This window comes from Macrobrachium nipponense, chromosome 21 (assembly GCF_015104395.2).
Source record: "Macrobrachium nipponense isolate FS-2020 chromosome 21, ASM1510439v2, whole genome shotgun sequence".
In the NCBI taxonomy this organism is placed as follows: Eukaryota; Metazoa; Arthropoda; class Malacostraca; order Decapoda; family Palaemonidae; genus Macrobrachium; species Macrobrachium nipponense.
In genome coordinates this window covers 39,861,174-39,869,136 of record NC_087212.1, presented here as the reverse complement: position 1 = coordinate 39,869,136, position 7,963 = coordinate 39,861,174, and the positions used below count along the sequence as shown (strand labels likewise).

At 39.7% G+C, this 7,963-nt stretch overlaps 1 protein-coding gene across 1 annotated transcript in view; it reads left to right on the top strand.

Moving 5' to 3' along the window:
* The first annotated feature begins 657 nt into the window (after positions 1–657).
* Positions 658–7,963, top strand: part of LOC135197946 (uncharacterized) — a 503,607-nt gene continuing 496,301 nt past the window's right edge. Inside the window, exon 1 of the mRNA XM_064225235.1 lies at positions 658–791. The gene's annotated coding sequence lies outside the window, so the exon portion shown is untranslated. The remainder of the gene's footprint in view (positions 792–7,963) is intronic.

Here is a 7,963-nt window from a genome sequence, read left to right as displayed (position 1 = left end):
TGCTCCTTTTAGTGAGCATTGGCGCTCATGCTCTTCCTACCGTAGGATCCAGCCTGAAATCTCAGTCTTTGGCATCCTGCTAAATATAGAGATGGTTGGAGGGATGATGCTATGCCTGGTATAAGGAGCCATGGGCACCGGGGGGGGGGGGGGGGGGGGGGGGGGGGGGGATGGTTGCAGAGGGCCGAGTAAAAGGGAGAGGGAATGGGTTGTAGACGGTCACTTGGTAAAATTCATTTTCATGTTTCATTTCACGTCGGTTTGGGAACAAAGGGAGATGAGTTAGACTGGAAATGAAGACAGTTGTACCGATTTTCGAGAGGTGTATGTATACATTGTCTGTTTTTATGATAATTAAAATCGAAGTAGTTAAAAAAAAAAATTTGTACCCAATACTAGTCTCCATTTCTTCCTCCTCCTCTCTCCTCTCTCTCCTCTCTCTCTCCTCTCTCTCTCTCCTCTCTCTATCTCTTTCTCTCTCTCTCTCTCTCTTCTCTCTCTCTCTCTCTCTCTCTCTATCTCTTTCCGTGGATATCTCCACCTTGGAAGGGAAGCCTTCCCCACAACATTTCAGTGTTCGGAACCGCACCGCGCATGCGCCAGGGCTCTCCCCCAGTTGCTATCTTGGATTGAAGTGGCGCCGATCGTTGGAAAAAAAAGACCTAAGTTATGAGTTACTAACGCTCTTCCTCTTAACCTCCTTCACTCCCCATGTTTTGAGAAGTTCCTCAGGGATTACATCTACCTCATGACACCTCTTCTCGTGCCACTGGGAAAACAGGAGAAACCAGGTAAGGGAGAGAAAGAAAGAGAGAATAAAAGAGATTAACAACGAATAGGAAAGTGTCAATGGTTAGTGAGCGTATTAGGTCATGATTTCTTCTTCTTCTTTTTTTGAGAGTATTAAGACTAACGGTTTCTGTGACTTTAATTTTTGTTTATAATAAATTCTACAAGTAAAATGTTGAGGAGTATTTCTGGTTGTGTTCTCGAGTAGAAGTGTTGAGGAAGTGCGCAAGCTAGTGGAGTGTGGGTGGTGGGTTTTAAGGTCCTATTCGTAACCATCCCAGCGAGTCCTGCAGAACAGACGCACGCACGTACCCTCTTGCGCGCTGCTCTCTCTCTCCCTCTCGTTCTCTCTCTCTGGGATGCCCTTCGCGCCTGGTCGTACGCCCTTCGCGTAAAGTAAACGCCCTTCATACGCCGTATAAAGTCGCCAGTGGCTGGGCGCGTAGGCGCGTGACAAGCTAGTTAATGCTCATTGTAGTTTTGGTGGGGAGGGGCGTGAAAATGGACGTTTTCGGACAGCTTATGGTGCATTGGCAGATCGCTCTAGAACAAATTCGGCTAACGGCAACATCTGGGCTCTCAGGGGTCTCAGAGGCAAGGCCGGGTACTTCTGAACGTTAGGGCATCGACAAGATAAAACTGTTTTCCTTATTATTATTGTTATTATTAATTCCTCCTTGATCAACTCTTTAAACATATACGCTCATTTTTTTTCCTGAAACGCCACTTCGTTGTAGGAAAGGGAGAAGAGTTAGTGTGCTGTAAATTGTTATGCTAATGCCATTGTACATTATATAAAAGAAGTCATTGTTTTATTCTCTCTCTTCTCTCTCTCTCTCTCTCTCTCTCTCTCTCTCTGTTGATTTCATGGTTTAATTTGGCTGACTGACGTAATGGGGTACTACTCCTCGTTCAGCAACGGAGAGAAAAATCTTGGTTTGTAGTTAACGCCATAACTTGAAGCTCCACTCGAAGCTCACTGTGGACTGTATGGCTTAGGAGAACTCTCTTGTATGGGGAACGACCAGACTAAATGTTGCTGTGGATTTCTGCATGCAACGTGTTTTTTGTATTCCATAAGAAATTACCTACTTTGATTTTTTGCCCGAGATATTATGATTGTCATTCAGTAACAAGATTACACATCCGTACTGTTTATATATTATGTGTGTGTAGTGTGTGTGTGTGTGTGTTATATATATATATATATATATATATATATATATATATAATATATATATATATATATATATATATATATATATATTATAAAATGAGATACTCATATGCATAAAAGAAATTCATATCTTAAAAACTACTGAGGCTAGAGGGCTGCAATTGGTTTGTTGACCATCCACCCTCCAATTATCAAACATGGCAAATTGCAACCCTCTAGCCTCAGTTGTTTGCATTTTGTTTAAGGTCAAAGTAAGCCATAATCGTGCGTCTGGTAACGATATAGGACAGACCACCACCGTGTCGTTGTTAAAGATTCATGGGCAGGGGCTTATACACCATTGTACTGAAGAAGAAGAAACTTTGGCGCATTTTTTAGCTGTTTGTTTTCTTAAAAATTAAAAAAAAAAAAATATTGCGATGCTATATGTTTGTGTCCGCACTTTTTCTGTCCGCCCTCAGATCTTAAAAACTACTGAGGCTAGAGGGCTGCAAATTGGTATGTTGATCATCCTACCTCCAATCATCAAACATACCAAATTGCAGACCTCTAACCTCAGTTATTTTTATTTTATTTAAGGTCGAAGTTAGCCATCATCATGTGTTTGGCACCGCAACAACATAGGCCACCACAGCCAGCTGATAGTTTCAAGGGCTGTGGCTAAGAGTTTCATACATCATAATGCTGTGCAGAAAACTCGATTGCGCCGAAGAAAGAGTACCCTTTCTTAAGATAGTATTTCTCATTTATTAATCAATTGCAGTGCAGATCTGACCTGTAGAAGTAAAATACTGTTTTTCTGAAGTTAGTTATTCTGAAAAAATACTCTTTTGGTCTTCGTTATCCATATCCTGGTAGTGTGAGTTATTTTTGCGTACTCGGGGAGTAAGCCTGCAAACTACTTTGTTGTTGTTCTTGTTGTTGTTCTTGTTGGAGAATTAGAAAAATTCTATGGAAGAGCCCAAAAAAGTCTGAAAAGGGTGTTGTTTCGCGTTGAGGTAAAGGTACATGAATTTTAGCATAGGATATGATTTATTTATTAGAATGAATATGTAAAAAGTAAATAACGTGTTTGTTAAACAGTACAGAAAAGTAGTTCTAATAAAATGTAGCGTATTTATTTTAATTTTCGTTGGTGAAACAAGGCTCTATTTGACTGCAGCTTTAGCACGTTTTAATTTATTTGGTGTCCTGAATTTAGGATATGTTTCTGATTCAATTATTTTGTGTTTCTATTTATAACTGAGAGTATATGAACGCGTCTAATTTGTGTCCTTTTTATTTGATCCTTGTTGTTAGTATAAGTAGTTCTAAGTATGAGTATTAATTACGAAGACCACTTCACGTTAGGTTAGGAATATATTGTCTACAACTTATGCGTGAAGGGAAAATCTCGCACGCGTCCCGAGTAAGCTGGAGGTCGCATTACGCCTTGTTATCACTGGAAATAGACATCTCGTCTGATTGATGAATAAGAAGCTTATGTATATGGGAATCACGAAACTGTATTCTTTTGGGTACTGAAATGATTAGTGACACTTGCAGTATCTGGAGGAGAAGGCCTAAATGTAATATCATCTACAAGAGGAGATCCATAAATGCTGTATCTGAATTGGGCCTAATATTGTATACTCCGTGTGTAAGAAGGGGCTGTGAATGTACCTACATTGGGCGTGAGTGTGCCTTATGTAAGAAGAGGGTCCAAATGTAACAACTTGAAGTATGTGGCCATTATAATAATGTTATAGTGAAAAAATGTGATATGTATGTTGTATCACCTTTAAGAAGCATCAGTGTGTCTATCATCTGTGTCATTAGATGACAGGACCCATGAAAACTTATTAATTTTGAAGAAAGACGAGTAGGGGATGGGAACCGAGGCGTATTATTGTCGGTGAACAATTCCATGAAATGTGGCTTCAACTTAGCATTGCCAAAAAAGGTTGATACACCTTAAATGAAGGAAAGTGTCAAAACGAGTTGAAAATTGGCATTGAATAATGTTATAATAGCTTGGATGTTATTCGTGTTGACGATAAAAATAATAGCAGTATTGACGAACTTTCAGGAAAGAAACTACTTCTGTCCGGTAGAGTAATTGGTGCCTAGCATTTGCAAGATACTCTTTGAAATGCCAAGAGTTCGGAATTTTGACTGAGCATTATATTAGGCTTGCAATCCTGATTTCTTGAGTAAAAAACATAAGGGCAGATTAAGGGGATCCGTTAGTCTTTCTAAAGCATTGTTCTAGATGATGAAAAATATTTTTACATGTAAACTCTTTTCATACCTTTCAAGAACTTTTCCAACGAGTTATAAGTTGAGAAAAGTGTCTGCATATACACTGATTATAACAGCAGATTTTTTTGTTAAAAAAACTAACCCGGATACATATGTGCACATTATTATAGAGCATGGAGAGACAAGAAAATGCTGATTTGTCTTGGCACCAGTTTACTGATGTTGTCTTTTTAGAACTAAAGCTTAACAAATTTATTTAAAAACTGGTTAATGTATGGGTGTTCTTATAATTACATGATTGACAGATACCTTTAAAAAAACTGGGTAGCATTTAACCGTACTTTATAAGTCAAGATCAGGAAAGGGTCGAATTGACGTCTGTCATTAATTTTGTCTCCTGGTGTGGACGAGAGATAAGTGGTATCATTAGATAATTGCTTTCCTAATGGCAATCATGAGGAAATGGGTTTTATTTCATTTTAACCACACTTTTATTTCATTTCAAAAGCAAGCTTGATCAGAAAAGAAAGGATGTAAAGAGACGCTTTTACATTGTCAATCCTCCCTAGTTCTCTGTTACTTGGATAAACAAGCGCCTCAGTGGCGTGGTTGGTTTGGTGTTTGCTTCTCACCTCGATGGTCGCGGGTTCGATTCTCGGCCATTCCATTGAGGAGTGAGAGATGTGTATTTCTGGTGATAGAAGTTCACTCTCGACGTGGTTCGGAAGTCACGTAAAGCCGTTGGTCCCGTTGCTGAATAACCACTGGTTCCATGCAACGTAAAAACACCATACAAAAAAAAAAAATGTAGCTTTCAGTTGAACTCATTATACAGCTTGCACCCGGAGGTTAAGGTTGAAGGCAGAGGTGAGTGGTGTGGATATGCAAGTTAAACGCAAAGTAGAGTTTTGGCAATTTTGCTGCAAGAAATTGAACCACACCCAGTTGGCAGCGCTAACAGTAGCGTAGATGCTCAACTTGAGAAGATTCATTTCGACTAAGGCATTTCCTGAAATCCAATTTACTCTGAAGGGAAGTGATACTTCGGGTATGCTCGTATCACCTGATGGGTCACCAGATCCCAGGTTTGTTCTGGAAATGTTAGCACTATCCTTTTTGGGGATTTGGACCTATTTATTTTGTTTCCATTTCCCTTTCATTTATTAATTTTCTCCTATCAGTTACTCCTCAATTTTTCTTTGGCAGCAAAGGTGGAAAAATTGGCGAGATCGGTAGGCCCTCTCATAAGTATCTTCAAGGTTCAATAGTGACCTGTGCCAACATAGAGCAAATTTAGTTGAAGAATTACAGATTCCTTCCTAAACATTCAAGAAAATACTGCAACTTCCTATGTTCTCATGTGAACCTTAGAAGTAATGTGAAGCATTGTCCCGTTGGGAGGTCGGTTGATATCTACCTCCGTTCCCGCTTCCTTTCATCCGTTTTCCTGTCGTACTTCATCTCTTTATTTTCTGGATATTTTTTTGTGCTGTCCAACCACTCCCAACCCCCATTTTTCCCTGTCTTAAGAGCTGAATGACGGACAGTGTCAAAATGACCAAAAGTACCCCCGGTGCTGGGCTTAACAACTTTCAAGTTCAGTCATTGCAAGTATGGTAATCGTCACCTGGTATTTCCAGGATTATTGTATTAATATAGACACATCTGTTTACACCTTTCGTGTGATGGTGATATATACAAGCGCTACTCGTTGCTTATTGTTACACCAACGTTGTTTTTTGTAATAATACACCGTTTTGATAAATAATAAATACGGAATAAAACCGTTTCTAAAAACATTCCGCTGCAAACTACGGTTTAACAATACAGTGATGAGATGCAGTACAGACCATTTATGAATCCACTGTTTCTCGCTAGTGTGGAACCTGAAGATGAATGTTATTGAAAAAGACCCCCAAAGAATCAGATGGAGGCAAATGTGCCGCACCAGCGAAGCAAAAAGTTGACATTTAAGGAAAGCGAAGTAACAGCGGCATCGGCAATTCAGCCGGCAATGAATAATACAGCGATTGGGAGACTGTATCGCATGGCAATGAGCCCGGTTTCATAGGAGGGCTTCTGGGAAATGCATCTTACATAGGGATGGCTGTCTGAGTTGCTGTTCATAGTGCAGATTATGTTTGTATGTTTACAAGTTTGCTTGCTTTTGGGAAAGCACTCTGTTATTAACCCACTGTGAGTTGAGAATTATTTCTGTAACTGTTCACTGTTATATATATATATATATATATATATATATATATATATATATATATATATATATATATAATGTTTGACCACTTACATTTTACATTGAAGAAAGACATTTAGTAGTAGTTCAGTATTTGTTATCTCGAAATGGAAATGAAACCACATAAACTTCAGTGACTTCATAATTGATTTGTAGAATTACATCTCACAACTTCACGTCAAACCTCTCGCTAGAAGCGGAGGGCATATCCCATTTTTTTTCTCTCTCTCTCTCTTAGGACAGAAGTCCTTTTTGTTGATAGAGGCAGTTCCTTTATTGAGTGACTCCGATCATACATCTCTTTAGATCCATTTCTTTTATCCTCGTAAGGGGGTTAATGCCATCAGTGCACCTCACATGGCGCACTGTAGGCATTTTACTTATGGTTTTTTTCAGCGTCCTTTCGGCCCCCAAGAGCAACCTCTTTCATTCCTTTCACTGTACCTCCATAGTATCTTTCTTCCTTCTTATTTTTCACCCCTTCCTAACAATTGTTATCAAGTCCTCCGCATGGTACACCTTTAAAACCTTTTCTGCTCTCCGTTTTCCCTTCAGTGCTGAATGACCTCATAGGTCCCAGCGCTTGGCCTTTTGCCTAAATTTTACACTCCAATTCCAGTTCCATTTCGCTTGCCATTTCCTTTCAGTAGCTGTTATTTCGGCGAATCTTGGTAAAGTTCTAGGAAAAGGCACCTCTCTTGTCAGGAACTTTTTATTTTTTTTATTTTTTTTATTAACTCCCGGCTACCCATTTTTTTAAGTGGTTAGCGAACGCCCCTTTTAGCTTGTGTCATCGTAACACAAGTCAGAACCTCCATATACCACCTTTGCTCATTTGAGGTCGACAATTCTTAGTACTAGATATGGGTGACTTATCTTTGCTCTCCCTCTATGCTTTGCTTCTCTCGTATTCTCAGATTCCCCGTAGGAAGGCTAGTGCCGTCACTGCACTTCATGTGGTGCACTGCAGGCACTACTGAAAGGTATTTGAAGCATCCCTTCGGCCCCTAGTTGCATCCGCTTCTTAGCCTTTTGCTTTACCTCATTCTCGCTTCCTTAATTCAGTTGTGCTGTGCAACACTTGTAACTGTTAGTGCAACTGTTGGGTTCTGTCCCAGTTCCACCTTTAGAACCTTGGGTTTCACTTCATCTCCTTTATTTTCTCGAAGTGTCTCTCTATCCAAAAACTCTAAACTCCCTCTTTACACATTCTTAAGCTCTGAATTCCGAAAGTACCCAGGTTCTTGGGTTGACAGGTTAAATTGCGTAAAATGTAAATGAATCAGTCAGTCACATTCTCTCGTTTTCCTTCATTATATTAATCTTGTGTTTGACCAAGTTTGTCGTTTCTTTCGTGGTTTCTTTACTCGCCCCTTTTTCGTCTCCCTGCGGGCAGAGTTTAGATAAGGGCGCTGATTTGACCTTCACTATACGAAAAAAAGTGCTGATTCATCTGGTTTGGATGACAGAAATGTTGTCTGACTCGCGTACAATCGTCCCCCTCA